Source organism: Miscanthus floridulus, chromosome 1 (assembly GCF_019320115.1).
Source record: "Miscanthus floridulus cultivar M001 chromosome 1, ASM1932011v1, whole genome shotgun sequence".
In the NCBI taxonomy this organism is placed as follows: domain Eukaryota; kingdom Viridiplantae; phylum Streptophyta; class Magnoliopsida; order Poales; family Poaceae; genus Miscanthus; species Miscanthus floridulus.
Window position 1 is genome coordinate 41,784,893 of NC_089580.1, and position 17,350 is coordinate 41,802,242.

At 46.2% G+C, this 17,350-nt stretch overlaps 1 long non-coding RNA gene, 1 other non-coding gene and 1 pseudogene across 6 annotated transcripts; 1 reads left to right on the forward strand and 2 right to left on the reverse strand.

Moving 5' to 3' along the window:
- The first annotated feature begins 2,095 nt into the window (after positions 1-2,095).
- LOC136480816 (uncharacterized) lies at positions 2,096-4,586 on the forward strand (annotated as a pseudogene).
- A 1,192-nt stretch (positions 4,587-5,778) lies between these two features.
- On the reverse strand, positions 5,779-5,859 carry TRNAL-AAG (transfer RNA leucine (anticodon AAG)). Its single transcript has one exon. It is a non-coding gene; the product is annotated as a tRNA-Leu (tRNA).
- Positions 5,860-8,709: 2,850 nt separating this feature from the next.
- Positions 8,710-10,863, reverse strand: LOC136480826 (uncharacterized). 5 transcript variants are annotated; one of them, XR_010764628.1, is made up of 5 exons: positions 10,322-10,863; positions 10,111-10,217; positions 9,819-9,968; positions 9,592-9,728; positions 8,710-9,475 (listed from the first exon to the last, which is right to left on the reverse strand). It is a non-coding gene; the product is annotated as an uncharacterized lncRNA (long non-coding RNA). The 5 variants fall into 5 exon arrangements; XR_010764627.1 differs by having other exon boundaries at positions 8,710-8,965; positions 9,318-9,728; XR_010764624.1 differs by having other exon boundaries at positions 8,710-9,728.
- Positions 10,864-17,350: the final 6,487 nt, after the last annotated feature.

A 17,350-nucleotide genomic window follows, 5' to 3' on the forward strand; every position in this document is an offset into this window, starting at 1 on the left:
TAAGCCAATCATGTATAATCTTTTTTTTTTGCCCCAGATTTTTCTCCACTGTGATAAAGATCTGTAATTTCCTTTTGAAACATGATAAAGACTAGTAGTTACATGTACTGTGTGTTCAGAACTTCAGATGGAGATACCAGCGTGCGTAAAGCGTAGCTCTAGCCCTTGGGATGGAGCAAGCAACACTTGCTGAATTTAAAGCCCCCTTTTGTAAGTTTTAACACAGGAACTTCATTCAGAAATTTAAGCCGGAACCAGTTCATTTTTTATTAAAAAAAACAGAAAACAAGAAAAAAAATCCCGGATTCTAAAATGAGCCAAAGTAGGTACGAGGAAGTATCAGAATATATTCCTCTGAATCTGATGACATGTGAAGATTCCCATTGCACTCGACACTCTTCAAGTTTAAGGCTACGCCATTCAGCATGGTCCTGTCACTGTAGCTGCTGAATGGGGAATGCCTGTGAATCTGTGATGAAGGCAGCCTGGTCCCTTTCCTTTAGGGTACCCTACCCAACGAAGAAATGGCTCCAGCCTTCCAGAGCCTGACAAGGATCTTTGAAACGCACATGGCATGAGCTACCGACAACCAAGGGCAACCTTTTTGGTTTCGGAGGCTCATGCTTCCTGCCCACCCAGTTGTGCTCATGGTCATTGTACGGTTGTTTTCTTAAAAGGCAAGTCTAAACACTGTACAAAACTCTGTCAAACTTGTGTGACAGTGTGATCATGTCTTGTTTTGCAGCAAGTCTTGGCCATGCAGAAAAGGGAGTCTACAATATTAAAGTCAGGGAAGTATTCAACGTTGAACATAAGGTGCTAATACATGGAGGAGGTCAGTCATATGAGAAAGCAACTTTACCAATCAAGCAAATATTGTTGTGCACGAAAAGAGAAGAAAAATGGTCACAGATGAAGGCAGTTAATTCATACTCAACGCCTCGTATGCACATGCTTTTTTTTCCTTCTCAATTACTCCATCCGTTCAGGAAAGAATGTAATTATGGGAACCGTGCCGGTCAAACTGGCTCAAGTGTAACCAAGTTTATAGTAAATAGTATTAGTGTTTATGTCTCCAAATGAATTTATTATAAAAATATATTCTATAACTAATCTAATGGTATATATTTTGTCTCATGGGTCTTAGTACCCTTTCCTATAATTTTAGTCAAAGTTTAAACTCTTTGACTTTGTGGGATGTGAGAATTGCATTATTTTATAGACGGAGAGAGTACAAAGAAAAATGGCATCTGAGCCATCAGAATCATTTCTCATGAGGAAGCAGGACATAATTTCATTGTATTTTATTTTCATCAGTGCAGACTGCAGGGCAGTAAAAATGTAATGCAAACAACCTTGGCACCTCTATTTTGCAGAGAGAAAACCTGTCAGAGAGTCAGAGTGATGCTACAAATGAACAAAAAGAAACTCCCAGTGTGACGAACACACACAGGAAAAAAGAATTGCACCTAGTTTGGTGCAGTGCTCCGGCTCCGGACATTTTTTCTGCATGGAAAAGGATGCAATGTATGCACTGCGCTCCTTGCTGTCTCCCCTGTTCTAAAGTTAAAAAAGAGAGCTTGCATTGCATATTTAATACAATAGTTATCCACTTTGCCGCTTTGCCCCTTTTGCTTAGGGGTTGTTTGGATCTAGGGACTAAAGTTTAGTAGGTGTTACATCGGATGTCACATCGGGTGTTCGCATATTAATAATAAAACTAATTACAGAAGCCATGACTAATTCGCGAGACGAATCTATGAAGCCTAATTAATTCATCATAAGCACATGTTTATTGTATCACCGTATTGTTAAATCATGGACTAATTAGACTTAATAGATTCGTCTCGCAAATTCGTCTCGATCTATACAATTAGTTTTATAATTAGTCTATATTTAATACTCTAAATTAGTGTCAAACATTGGATGTGACAGAGGTGGGAACCAAACACCCGCTTATGCTTTCCACTTTGTGTCACACAGGGACACACAAGCTTTGCTCCCCTTGTACTTAAATTTGCATAGCCCCTTTCTCCTACCCCTTCCTTCCCCACTGCCATCTCCAGCTCATTCCCCTCGCCAGAGGCTGCTCAGCTCAGCCACATCCTTGCTTGCAAAGATCTCTCTCTCTCTTCTTCAATGGCACCTGCCTGCCCTCTTGCTCTCACATTCTTCTTCTGCTGTATCCTCTTCCCTCAAACAATCTGCTGTTCAGGTCAGTATCATTTTTAGTTTCTGAAATATCTTTCCTTTATCATGAAGTTTTTGTCAACCTGTCCACACTTAGGCAGCTACTGATTAGCAAAATGTTGTTCCATTGATGCAGTTGGCATATATACTTGATGATTTTTTTTTTACCTTCCTGAAACAAAGTATATCTTATTTTTCTTTAATTTCAGGAGTATTTGTGGAGCTATCATATGATTCGACACAGGTCAAGACACTATCCAGCTCAGTCATCACTGAGTACAGAGTCATGGTCACTGACAAGCAGCGTGCCTAACTGCCTACCTCTTCTTGAAGCCATGCAGATCGGAGCCTCTCGCCGCCGCCGGCTCATTTGTTAACGAAGTTCTTGGTCCCAACCGGCGTCTCAATGTCAGCAACATCATCGTCACGGCCACCGACACGCAGCTCGGTGCGCTGCGCCGCACTTTGCAGTCATTTCAGGCTTCTCTCGGCGACGCCGGATTGGCGGAGAGCGTCAAGGTCTCGCCGGAGCTCTCGCTGTCTTCTCTTCGAATCGTCGCCAAGGATCGTGCCCGTGCCGGCAAGAAGCGGTGGGGCAAGGTCGTAGAATTCGTCAGGAGGACAGGTTCGTTTGTTCTTGTTCGGGTGGAGACGGAGGCAGAAGCAGACAGTGAGCTTTCCGTGGACGCGGGGATCGAAGAGGTCGTCGCTGAAGTTGCCGCTCTGTTGGGCGCCGGCGCCGGCGCCGGTGTCGTGATCCATATCAAGAGCCGTGCGGCTCCAAGTGCGGTGGCAATGGCCAAGCTGGGTGAGGTTGTTGGGTGTTCTAGTGGACGTGTCCTCCCCTCGGCGGGAGCTCGGTGAGGCAAGAGCAACGGCGCACGACGAGTTCTCGCCGGTCAGCAACCCGGCGACGACGCCCGTGAGCAACCCAGTGACCGTGCCAGCCACGAACCCCGTGGCCAACCCGATGGCCCCGGGATTCGTCACCGTGCCGTCGACCAACCCGGGCAACGGGTTCGCGACCAACCCGAACCTGCCGCCGCTGTACCCGGAGCCGACGACGCCGACGATGCCGCCGGTGACCGTGCCATCCCCCTTCACGAACCCGGTCGCCGCGCCGACCACCATGCCGGGGACGGTGACGAATCCGGCAGCCCCCGCCGTGACGAACACGGCTACGACGACGTCGCAGTTCCCGGGAACGTGGCCGGCCACCAACCCAGTGACCACGTACCCGTACCCGCAGCAGGGCGGCGTCGGCGTCGGCGGCGGCATGCCGGCAACGCAGCCGGTGTACCAGCCTCCGGCGACGACAATGCCCGGCACCGGCACGGTGCAGCCGGGCGCGCCCACCGTGGCCGGGCAGGCGTGGTTCGTCGCCAAATCGGGGATCATGGACACCACCCTCCAGGACGCGATCGACTACGCGTGCGGCATCGGCGGCGCCGACTGCTCGCCCATCCAGCCCATGGGCACCTGCTACAACCCCAACACGCTGCAGGCGCACGCCTCCTACGCCTTCAACAGCTACTTCCAGCGCAACCCGTCGGCGGCAAGCTGCGACTTCGGCGGCGCCGGCATGCTCGTCAACGTCAACCCAAGTAAGCCACCAGGAACACACGAATCTGCTTGCTGCACTGTTGCTCATCTAACAGAACACTCGCATTGGCTTTTGCCAACCAACCTTTGCAGGCTCAGGAACTTGCATGTACCAGACATCAGCAGGGTAAGAGCGATCCTGATCCATCCCAAAATTCTCATTCTGCCATCACGCATCAGCATGATCATATCACCATGCATGACTGTGTTCTGACTGCATCGATGTCGCAACTAACTCATGCAGTTTCGGCGCCGGTTACAGCCCGGGGATGACGGGCGGCGGCGTGCCCAGCGGTTACACTCCGGGGGTGTCGGGCACCGGTTACAACCCAGCGGGAGGGATGTCGGGCACCATGGGAGGGGGCTCCGGTTCCACGGTGCTCAACGCCAACAACCCCGGGGGCAACTCCATGTACGGCGGCTACGACAACCCGACGGGGCTCACCGCAGGCTCGGCGCCGCTGTCCTGCGGCGGCTGGGTCGTCCTGTGCCTCGTTTGGATGGTCACCTTTGCATTTGTCAAGGAGAAAGTGTAGAGCCCAGCTTGATCTGCTTCATGGAATAGGATCACACTCACACACTGCCACATGTTTGCTACTCAGTTGTGTTGTGTTGTACATATGAGTGACCTTTCATAGAGGAGAAGAGAGGACTAGATGTTTTGTGTGTGTATGTATGTACATGGGAGGCAGAGCTGAATCTGAATGATGCTTGGCCATACATGTTGTAGGTGAACATACAGCGTAGAGTTCCTTCTCCATGGACCACGCTTGGTCTAGTGCAATGATATGGTTTCTTATGATTGATCTCACATTACCACCTTTCACCTCATACTTTAATTAATCGGTTCCATGATGGTAGGATGGGCCTGTTTGACAGGAGCATGTTTCACCGGCTCCTAGACTCCTACGCCCTGTACGCTTGGCTGATAAGCTATGACTGAAAGTACTGTTGGCTGATTTATTGTGATACAAAAATACTGTTCGTTGGCTGAAAAAATACGGCTTATAAGCCAAGCGAACACGACGCTAGTTCACGGGGCCTATATGTATCAACTATCTCAAGATTGTTATTCTAGCAACTATCTCAAGATTGACTTTTTTAAAAGAAAAATAAAATTGAAAATATTTATGATAAGTACCAAATAAATGTCATTAGATTTATCGTAGAACAAACTTTCGTTTGTCTTGGATCCTACACAACTCCACTATGCTCACCTCCTTGTTGTTGTGGATACCTTTATGGTACTATCTCTCGCCATTCTTTTTTGTTATCAAATGTACTTAAATTTGAATACATATATACAAGAAAATATTTTTTGAATATTTACAATACATAATTAGTATCATTAGATAGATCATTGAAACTATTTTCATAATAAGCTTATTTGGAGATACAAATACTGCTAATATTTCCATAAACCTTGTCAAATTTAAGAATGTTTGACCAACACAAGTACCGTAGCGACACTTAAAAAGGGACAAAGAGAGTAGTTGAAAACAATCACTTGTTTTAAAGAAAGAGTATGGAAAGAAACCCCTGAAAGGCTGAAACAAGTGTTTATTGACAAGTGATATTTTACATTATGGCCCCGTTCGCTTGTCTTAAAAATGTCTTATTCGACTTCTTTTTTCAGCCGGAATAGTGTTTTTCTCTCACAGCAAGCGAACAGGGCCATAATGTAAGACAAGCGAACGGGGCCATAATGTAAAAACATTAAAAAGTAGCATGTCACATATGTATGTATATATTCACTTCGGTAAAAAAAATGCTTTCTGTTGGCTTTGTTACAACCTGGCGATTTGACCCACTTGATATGATTCACAACGGAACGTCCACACGGTCTGAATATATTTGATCTTGTGGCTGAAATCTATAAGCCTCAACATTTTTGTACAAACAATACAAGAACATGAGTAGCTAAAAGATAATGTTGAGAGTGGGGTTTGGGCAATACAAGAACAAGAGTTAAAAAGGGAAAAATAGTGTTGAGAGTGGGATTTGAACCCACGCCCTTTCGGACCAGAACCTTAATCTGGCGCCTTAGACCAACTCGGCCATCTCAACTTTTATTCACAGGAGATTTTGTGTTTTACTAGTATTGGATCATATCTGATCAGCATGCAGATGCAGGGCTAGTCCAGTTGGATCAACGCCCAAGGTTACCATGCATGGCCAAGGGAAATGACGAATCATTCATTCACTGTCATCGTTCCAGCTTTCCTCACTATGTCAACATCGTTCCTACTCATGTACAAAAGTACCTGTCAGATTAGACTAGATCCATGTACTGTTGACTAGTTGATCACAAGAGATCGTCATATTATTCTTATTCTTAAAAAAAAAAGGAAATAAAAATTGTCGTCTTGTTCAATCAACCAGGACATGTTGTTGAAATAACCATTATATCAGTGTGAAAGCCATGATATATATGTTAAATTGACCATCCTAGTTTACAAACCTTGTTTTTTGTTTTGTTTGAGAAACAGTTTAAAATCCTAGCTACGCACCTGCGCCACTGCTCCTTTGCCTGAAGGCCCATGAGGCTTGTGAATGAAATGAACACACCAAATGTATAGTAGCACGTGCTGTTCTTTTGGCCCACAAAGACATGCATTTCCTAGAGTCAATCGCAATGAAATGCAACCAGCAGCTTGTTTCAAAAAAAAAAAATGCAACCAGCAGAAAATCAACAAAATATTGCAGAGGATTTCCGTCAAATCTAATACTTTAACCGTACTACTAGTTACCAAAGCTAGAGTGCTAGACTTAAACGTTGTTGGATACTATGAATGTGATGTGAGAAATTTTTAGAAAGGCGGTAAAAACTTTGCCAAATTTTTAATAGACGAATAAAAAGGAAAAAAGACAACGTTATTTACAGCAAAATTACACGAAACAAAAACAACTCAAATGTGATGTGAGAATAACTAGCTTGAGTTTCCATTGAACAAGTGTTTATAATACAAGTTACATGACTGTTCGTATGCTAAGACTCTTCCTTCTAGGCTATTCATATTCTAATACACAGGGCTACAGGCACAGACAGATTGGTCACATTCTCTCACGCGAAAGAAGAAGAAGCAAGATTGGTCACATTCTGAAGTGAAGCCTGATCGGAAAGAGAGAAATGCACGGAGAATGGAAGAATGAAGATACCGCTGCTCCTTTCAGCATCTAAACCCTATAATATCTCAGCAACTGCGAATAAGCCGATGACTTGAGTGGTCCGGTTTGCTCGATCGAGCACCGTCATCTATGTTTGAGGCTTCGAGCAGGCCTCAAGTGCGGATGTTCCACAATGGTCAAGTTACGTGTCTATTACGCTTAGAGTCTGGGTGATGATTTGCAAATACCTCTAAACCGCATGTGTGTCTTTAGGTACATGTATAGGTCTAGCTTGGACACAATGTTTGTGCGCCTGTGTGTGTGGTATGAGTTGTACTTGTTGAGACATAAGAAAACTACGTATAAACCTTGAACTAATGGGCTGCCCGCCTAGGTGCATGGGTTCCTACTTTTGATATAGCAAATATGTCCGTGCGTTGTAACGGGTGAAAAAATATTATTAAACATCAAACTCAAATAAATATCAGCTTGCACAACAGATGTACGTATAATTGAAGAGCCAAATTGGGAAAGTACTTCTTGATATGGAATAAAATTCCTATGATGTGTATGTCTCAATTCAGTAGGAAGCTTTTGTAAGACACATACGAGCAATTTGAGCATCGAAGACATGATACTCCACTAAATAAACTTACTTCATGACTTCATTATATCCATCCAGCATTTACTGATTGTTCTTGCAGAAGTAACAACCAAAGAAAATCAAAGCATGGCCATCCAATATGGTCCAACTGATAACCAGTAAAATATCAGTATAACCATTGCTAAATATTTATACTGAACAAAGCTAAGCTACCACATTTGTTTCTACCCAAAACAACAAACTACAAGCGGGTATAGTTAAGGGAGTCTTGTTGCAAAAGGGATTACAATTGCTTAAAATTTCTTAATGCCCCGTTTGGATGTAGATATTGGGACTCATGAATTGGAATTGGTATTGTGTAGCTGTCAATCCCGCTGTTTAGATGGCTAAGAATTCGGAATTGGTATTTGAACCCAATACCAATCGTTATTGGCTATATCTGCTCATCCTCATCTCTAATACCGAGCCAGACCCCTTCGTATTGTGCGGCATTCGTCCCCCGATGCCCCCCGACACGCCTCGGCGCTTCTTCCCCGGCGCCCCCGACGCACGGAGGCCTGACGCGGAGGGCGCCCCTGCTGCGCAGCTTCTTCCCCAGCACCCCCCGACGCACGTGACACTGACGCAGAGGTCGCCCATGCTGCGTCGCTTCTTCTCCATGGCCGGCGTGGCCCTTCTTCTCCATGGTCGGCGCGTCCCTTCTTCTTCATGGCCGGCGCACCCTTCTCCATGGACGGCGTGCCCCTTCTTCTCCATGGCCGGTGCGGCCCTGCCGTGGCCCGCTGTGATCCGACCTGGCTGGGGTCGAGCTCCCCCATGGCCGCGTCTGCCGAGATCCGGCCGCCTACCTAGGGTCGAGCTCCCCCATGGCCATGTCTGTCGAGATCCGGTCGCCTAACTAGGTCGAGCTCCCCCATGGTCTCGGCTACCAAGATCCGGCCGCCATGGCTGGGTTCGAGTTTCCCCAAGCCGCGGCTGCTGAGCCCGAGATCCGCCCGCCATGGTCGTGGTTGAGCTCGCCCTGCCGTGGCCCGCCGTGGTGGCCTCTGCCAACCTCCGTCCGCCATGACCGGTGTCAAGCTTCCCCAACGTTTCAATTCCATGCTTTTGCATCCAAACAAGAAACGGATTTGGGCTGCTTGCTATGATTCCAAAACCCAATTCAATGGTCATCCAAACAATAATATTCGAATTGTGGCCATTTCAATACCATGGCTGCTTTGTATTGAACCCAATTCAATTCTAGCCCCTTCAATATCTACATCCAAACGGACCCTAAGTTACATCACATATCAAATATATATGTATATCACCTCTAAAAAAAGGAGACAGAAAGATGAGTTTGAAATGCCGCGAAATTCATATATCTCAGTCGCTTTCTCCTGAATCTTTTGTGACTCCTCCATGACCATGAAAGCAACAAGTCACAAGTGCAATCCCAAGCTTTCTTCGAAGGATGATCTGCCAGGTATGTTTGGGTCAAGAAACAATCCTGATCAGACTGTTGAATACTTGAATTTCAGGCAAACAATTTGCAGAATATTTCCTCCCAAACATACATCATATTGCATACTACCGACGGTATATTGTAATCACATAGCAAAATTTGTAATCCGCAAATATTTCTCTTTATGAAGTTTACAGTAACTTTTTTTTTTTACAAGTAACGCTTACAGAATATGCACGGTAAAGTCACTTTCCATAGCCAATGAGGCAGTTCTCAATAAGCATATAAAGATCGGTATAGAACCCAACATCATAAGTTTTTTTTTGACAGGTATATACTGTGACAAATATAGTCAAGTGATATTACCGATTTGCATGTGGAATCACTGTAGTTAATACCAGGCCCTTCCCAAAATTTCCCTCTAAAGGGAAAAGTTCATGTGGTACGCACATGTATATGGATCAAAAAATAGATAATTAAATCGAGCTGCATGTAGCCTGCAAACTGAAAACAGAATGGACAACCTGCATTAACAGTTTTCGCCTTTAAGAAACAAATCAATTAGGACATAAATTTGACCAATAATTGTTTCTAAGCAAAGAGAACAATACCAACAACACAAATTCATCCAGTTATTCACCTTTATAAGCATCTCGGAGACTCAGACCCCTCTGAAGTCCAAAGCAGGGGGATGGAAGCTGATGCGGTGATGCCAGGCAACACAGCAGTGGGCACCATGACCTCGAGGCTGCCAATTTGGAAACTACCACAGGAAGCCTAATAATTTTCGAAAATGAGGAAGACTTTATACTCTGAAGAAAATGAGAAAGAAAGTTACATACATGATTGTGGAGGAGGCTACGCAACCTTGTTTTTCAGATCCAAACTGAAACATGTGAGTTCCAGATCTCAGTGTCAAGCCATTTCACAGCACCCACGCTGACAAGCTTGCTGCCTCCATACTTGCACAAGTAAAGGAGCTTCTGATCAAGGAATAACAGCTTACCTGCATGGAACCTATAATGAATGTCCAAATTTAGCAAATCCTCAGTATACTCCTACATGCTAAAATCTTCAAAAATTCTTTAAGAACTACTCTTTCAGCAGAACGTCAGAAGAATAAGTGAAGAGGATGAAATAGCCACACCAAGAAGCAAACCTTGCTTGATCCGCTTTTGTTCTTGTCCAGCTCGGCGAGAACAGGATTGAAAGGCGAGATGAGGAACTTCTGAACTTGGTCAGCTCGGCGGGATCAGGATTGTAAGCCTGCAAAAACAGGATATCCCATTTTTCAACCGAGATCTCTATAATATATAAATATGAAAAAAGTGAAGGAGTTTGTGTCGAACTTGAGTTCATGTAGAACTTACCATGGATTTTTTCCCGATCTGAGCTGTCCCGATCGAATTTTTTTTCCCGATCTGAGCTGGTGTCCCGATCCGAGCAGGTGTCTTCGTTTGACTGGATTCTGATTCTGACTCGCAAAGCCTAGCTGGCTGGCTCCTCTATGGCAGCACCTTCGAGCCGCACCACCCCGCCTCGCAAGCCCGGCCGCCGCCGGCGGTGGCTTCCCAGCTGGCTGTCGCCCAGCCGAGACGCCCGCCCCGCCCGCGCAGAACCTCCTCCAGCCCAGCGCGCCCTCCGCTGCATTCGCCGCCGGTGGCCGCCTCCGTTCTTCCTCGCCTAGAGCTCCTAGTTGCGCCTCCGTTCCTGCCCTGGACGAGAGGAGCGGCAACCTCGTCCCTGCGCACGGACTTGAGGAGCAGCAGCGTTGCGCGACGTGAGAAGCGGCGGCGCGGGACAGGAGTGGCGGCGGTGCTGAATGGAAGCATCGGCGGCGCGGGAGGGAAGCGATGCGGCGGCGGCGTGCCGAGCGACGTGATGTAAATCCCATGAGCATGAGGTGCGCTGCATGGAGCGAATGGGCGGATCGAAGCGAGTGGACTGGGACGGTGGGGCCAAATTAAAATTGAATGGGCTGGACGAAAAAAAAAGTCAGAAATTTTATCTTTTTATTATTAGAGATATATAATATACTTCATACGTCTTAAAAAAAAGATATACTTCTTGTTTCTAAAGAAGTTAGACATTCTTAGGTTTAACCAAATATATAAAAAGTACTTTATAATTTTTTATAGTATATTAATTAATTTTATTTCTTAAATATCGATAGTATTTTATATTAACTTTAATAGCTTTATCAAAATTGAGGAAGTTTGATTCAATCTAGACTTAGGATTACATTTTTTTTTGCAGAAATACTATACAACACTCGAGTGTTTTAGAGTAATTCAACACTCAGATTTTTTTTCTTCTCTTCTCTTCCTCTCCCTCTCTTCTTCTCCAACTCCAGTGAGCTTAGAAGGGCCTCGAGGGAGGCAGGCCAACTAGCTGGTGGGGTCGGTGGTTAGGGTTCCAGTGGCGTAGGAGGCGGCCAGGCTAGGTCAGTGCGGGATGTCCTGGCCATGACGGCGGTGGGGGGAGGGGAAGGAGGAGGTCGTCACGGGGGGCGCGGTGGCCGGTGGGCGGCGGTGACGTGTCGGGAGTAGGAAGAAGACAGTGAAGGAAAAAACTGAGTGTTCTCGGGAGCCAAAATTGAGATGGAGGTACTACATTGGAAGCTTGCACAAACCGCCACACTGCTCTCTCTTCCAACCGGAGCCAAAGCCATGGGACCAAATGCCTTCAATTCAACCAGAGTATTGTTGGGTGACACTGTATGATTCCGATTCCAGCCATTTTCGTCAGATCGAGCAGCCCCAAGGAAGAGAGAGATCGAGAAGAGGAGCGAGAGTGAGGCAGTGACTGACTGGATGCCTCCGTGGCTCATGAGCAACCCATGTGCCAAGAGTACAGTGACAGCAGCTGGCCGGACACAGCACCACGGCAAGCATAGCGAATCCGGTGATCTGCAGGCCGAGTACTCCAACGTGTTGTGTTGTGTCCTTCCAAATGGCAGCCCGGGCAATGCCGCACAGGCATGCATGCTACACTATGTAATGTAGCAGCAGCAATGCAGATCTGATCACCCCATTAGGCTCTGGAGCAAATTTATTGCATCTCCTAAACAGAAAACAGTCGAGCTAATTGTACATGCTATTGCTATCTATCTATCTACCATCTTGCTGAATGAACACATGCAGCTGCCGCTGATCTGATCCTACAGGCTACAGGAGTAGGATACATAGCTTATTAGCTCCTAGCATCAGAAATTCATAAATCATTGGTCACCAGACAGTGCATTGCATGCAGATTATTGGAGACGCACGGCATTGCCATGGCCGTCCTAGCAGTTGCCAGTTGCATGCAGTGCACATGAGGAGGGAATCCAATTCAAAGATCCAATGTAGGAACTTGCATTGCATCGGAGATACACTAGTCCATGATTTTACATATCCAGGATGAGGACCACGACAACTAAGGCCCCGTTTAGCACCTCTCCGGCTCCGGCTCCTGCTCTGGCATCGCAGAAGCCGGACTCATAGCAGAAGTATCGAAACCGAGGCGCATACCATGACACGTTTTTCATTAGAAAGGAGTAGAAAAATAATACAAACAGACCTTAGAAAGATACAGTAATCCCACTATCCCGGGATAGAAGCGCTCCTCTTCCTCCGACAGTTGGAGCAGGGAACTTGAGGGAACCGCACCAACCAGGCACGAAAAAGCGCTAGGCCTACACCTACCTCGTACATAGTAGTAGGACGACAGCGTTCCTCGGGGCTTGGGCAGTCAGCATTGGATTCTTTCAGCATCTGAATCTGAACGAAACATCGCATACCGTACCATTTGCTCACCTGAAATCTACTTCACCTCAGACCTAAGTCACCATCACAACGAACGGAGAACACAGTGGCCCTGTTCGTTTTTCTTATAATCCGTCTTTTTCAGTTTTTTTTTTAGCCGGAACCGTGTTTAAATCAGCTGAAACAGTGTTTCGGCTTTTTTCAGCGAAGCGAATGAGCCAGTAGGTGTCTGTTTCAGTGCCGCTTGCCGTCTGTCTGCAGACACAACACGCACGCATGCCTACAGATCGTAATCCAAAACCTGACGAGAGGTTTCTTTTCTATTCTTTTCTTCTGTCAAGATCCGAATCAAGATCGTAAAACATGGCCAAGGGCCAGCCACAGCTGCATATGCATCCGTGAGGGATTGAGAGATCAGAGATGAGACGTTTGTTTCCCCATCAGTCATCGGCTCATCGCCCTTCTCCTAATTTCTCTAGTTTCTTCTAGATGCACGCAATCATTCATGCTGTTTTAACCACAGCAACACTAATAATAACTGTTCTGGTAGCTGCATCATAAAAGTCTGCACTGCACTGCACCAGATCTCCCTCTCCCTACCGTCGAACGGTTGATCTCCATCACTGACAAAGCGTCACTTCGCTGTAAGACTAACAACAGCTCTTGTTCACCTTTAAGACTACTGCCACTACTGGCACTTAATTAATTTGTTGCTGCATGCGTTAATGCCGATCGATTGATTACCAGCAGTGCTCCCCGGGAGTCACCATAATGGCCATCCGCTGCTGGCTGCTGCACAGACGCGCAGCCTGAATGCCTGATTACGGCCAGCTTAGCCGGCCGGCAAGGCTGGTTCTGCATGCTTCTGCCTCACACGAACACGCGCGTGCGCTCGCCCCGGGACCATGCTGCTGGCCGGTGGCCTGTGTTGGTGGACTGGTGGTGGTGGTGGTGCCGCCGCCTGCCTCCAATCGCAAATGTTTCAGCGCCTTTGGCCTGATGCAGGCATGCATTTGCATTTGCTTGCCATTTGGTTTTGCTAAACCAGATGAGATAGAAATGAGAGCGCCTTTTGGAGCCCGCCTTACAGTCACAGACAGCGACTTGTTGGGAATTGGACGGAGGGAGGAGGACCAGAGGCTGAGAGGCCGGCCGGCCGGCCGGGGCTCCGGGCTCCGGGACCGGGCCGGCGTCTGTTTTCGTTTGCCTTTGCAGTTTGCAGTGTGAGACGAGACGACATCCACGGCTAGTTTGGTTGACGCCCTGTCAAATCTGCCTGGCACAGGCATGCATCCCAGGCGTTGGTTTAGGGTCGGATGCATGTGCCTGGGTGCAGCTCCCCAGCCAGGGCTCAAACCAAAGCGCCGGACTGACAGCACGGGTAGCACTAATGCAAGCCAAGAAGGTGGCGAGACCCATGAATCTGTTGTTTCTGTTGTGTGCATGTGAGACGTCGTACTACTACTAGCTAGCAGTTCTTTTTTTTTTTCCCGAGAACGTGGGTTGGCACGTATTTCGTTAAGCAGACGAATAGAGTTTTGTTACCGCCACCGTCCCAATACAGTAATCCACCTTTTCCATGACCAGACTCGCACACAGTTGTAATTACACAGTAAACATAATACACGACTAAGAAGAAGAGCATCCTCAATCCGCCTGACGAAGCAAGTCCAGCACGCCCAAGTGTCGGTACCCCGCTGCAGTCCACATGGCAATCTCATCTTCAATCAGCATGTTCGCTTATTGGTTTTAGCCAGAGCTTATCAGTCAGTCAACAATGTTTTTTTCTCACAATAAACCAGCACCAGTCGGGCTTATCAGCCCAGAAACCAACCAGCGAACAAGCTGAAGTAGCTGCGCCACCGACCTTGTCGTCCCATCGAAGGTTCTCGCATTTCTTTCCTTCCACAACGTCCAACCAACAAGGAATCGAATCCGCGACGAATTGATTTGGGCAAGCACCTCCTAGAGTCCGTCCACCGCTGCATGATGTCGCTCTCCTGAACGAGCACTCGATTCTGTTCGGCTCGGCTTGTTTCGACTTGTTTCACTGTCACATAACACTGTTGAACCAGCCGAAACCAACCAACAGTGCCAGCCACACCAGCCGAACAGCCGGCAGCGGCCAGCCGAACAGGCCCTCTCGTGATGCCCACACTTCCCTGCTGAAGACGCAGCCGAGGATGACTAGCTAGCAGTTCTAGTCCTGTTCTACTTCTACCCTGTCGCATTGCAGCCAATTCGAGAGAGTGAATCAGAGTGGCATCTGCTCGCATGCCCATACAAACACACGAGACAAAAACGCCGTTTGATTTCCTCGTATTTCTTTTTTTTTCTTCCGGAAGGAGCAGTCAGTTTGAAACGCCTTCTCTGAACGTTCTTCTGGCCTCCAGGTCAGAGAGGTCACGCCGGGCGATCTTAAACACTGAGATCTGAGAATGTTAACATTGCAATGCCATGCCCGTCTACCTCCAGATCAGAGAAGGCGTGCACGCAGCTGACAGAGATGCCGACGCAGAAACAGAGACACTGACAGTGTCAGGAATGATTGGCACTCGCCGATTACCACCAGCTGAGGTCTGAGGAAGAGATTAACAGCAAAGCAGAGGAGTTAACAAGAATATCTTGCCAAGAGAAGAGCACGGGTAGCCAAGGACAGCACATCGCCAGCAATACATATTTTTTTTTTCACCTTGTTCGCTTAATCGTTTCTATGGCTTATAAGCCGGCTGATGCTGTTTTGTTGTGAGAGAAAAGCACTGTATCATGACTGATACGATCAAGCGAACAGAGTGTTTATTTGCGCTGGAAATTTCTGATCAGGTCGGTGTTGCTGATTAGCTTAGCACTTTATTATCAGCAGAAGAGACCGGAGACGAGACGAGACGAGAAACGAACAGCAGAGGCCGGCGCGGCGGCCGTCCGGCGTAATCTGGATGCTACTGGCGCCCGACCGTTTTTGGACGCTCCTGCCGTTGGAATCCAAACAGAAGATTCCTCGGTCGGTCACGCGTATCAGCAGAGTAGCAGACGGACCAGGATCCCGTGCAGTACCTACTAGTACTGCAAGTTAAGCAGTGAAGCATCTCAGCCCTCCAAAGAAGCATCAAAGGCTAGGATGAAAGACCATTTTCTCTCTCAGTTTTTTCTCCCCCTTGTGTTATCGATCTCTCTTTTTTTTTTAGAAAGCACAGTCAGCACAGAAAGAGTGGCGCTATTTATGAGTCACCAGAAGTGCCAAACTCAAGTACAAAAATATAAAAATATACCACTACGGTGTATATATGTTGAAAAATACAAAAAATTACCTAGAACAACTAAATCTCAAAAATAATTTTGATCCATTCAAATAATTTCTCAATATACAAGCTTAAGTGAAAATAGAATTATTTTTCCCAAGTGGTTTTACCTAAAGTCATTTTTTGGTGGAATAATTTTCGAAAAATCGTTCTACCAATAGATGACTTCGTATTACTAGCAAACATGGCCGAGCATGAGAACAACACGGACACGGTGGTGTCAGCTTGGAAGAATGCGGCAGCATGACGACCCTAGGCCTGGTTTAGATTGCAAGTTTTTTCACTCTTTCTCTATCATATCAAATCTTTGGACACATACATAGAGTATTAAATGTAGATAAAAAAATAACTAATTACACAGTTTGATTGTAAATTACGAGACGAATCTTTTGAGCCTAGTTAGGTCATGATTGGATAATAATTGTCAAATACAAACGAAAGTGCTACAGTACCAAATACTGATTCCTAACCTCAATCTAAACAAGGCCCAAGGAGGAGGCGTAGACTGCTTCATCTGCTGCTCGTGGGACAAAAAACAGCTGCGGTACTATTATTCCCTCCGTCCACAAATAATTGCACGTCTTATTTTTTCGAAGAGTCAAACTCTTTTAACTTTAAACAGGTATATAGAAAATACTATCAATGTTTATATTTTCAAATAAATCTATTATGAAAGTATATTCTAATATCAATCTAATAATATTTGTTACACATCATAAATATGATTACTTTTTTTATGTACACTTAGTCAAAGTTAGAATGGTTTGACTACCTAAAAAACGAGACGTGCAATTATTTGTGGACGGAGGGAGTATATATATATTTGAGCTTTAGTTGCTCTAGATATATTTTTGTATTTTTCAAAATATATGCTCCATAGTGTTTATTTCTGTAATTTTCATACTTGACTTGAGTTTTTACACTGTCGGTGACTCACAAAAATAATGTCAACCCTCTTATGCTGAGTACTCCATCCCTCCAAAAAGTGAGATCGATAGCACGTGGGGGAGGGAAAATGAGAAAGAAAAAAGGTCTTTCATCCTAGCCTTTGATGCTTCCTTGGAGGGCTTAGATGCTTCTACTGCTTAACTTGCAGTAGTAGTAGCTACTGCATGCGATCCTGGTCCGTAGCAGACCGGGCCGTGCAGTATTCTGCCCTAATAAATCCTAAAAAAGAAGTAGAAAAACCTGGTGATTCGCTCACGTATGGTGTGAGTCGAACCTAGCTGGTATCCGGGAGCAGGTAGTGTCAATGTTTGGTTACCCCTATCTATTAGTCTAACTGAGAATATATGCTCTTCGATTGCATAATACAAGGTTACGACCATGATTTTTATCTAGTTCTTATTTTAGT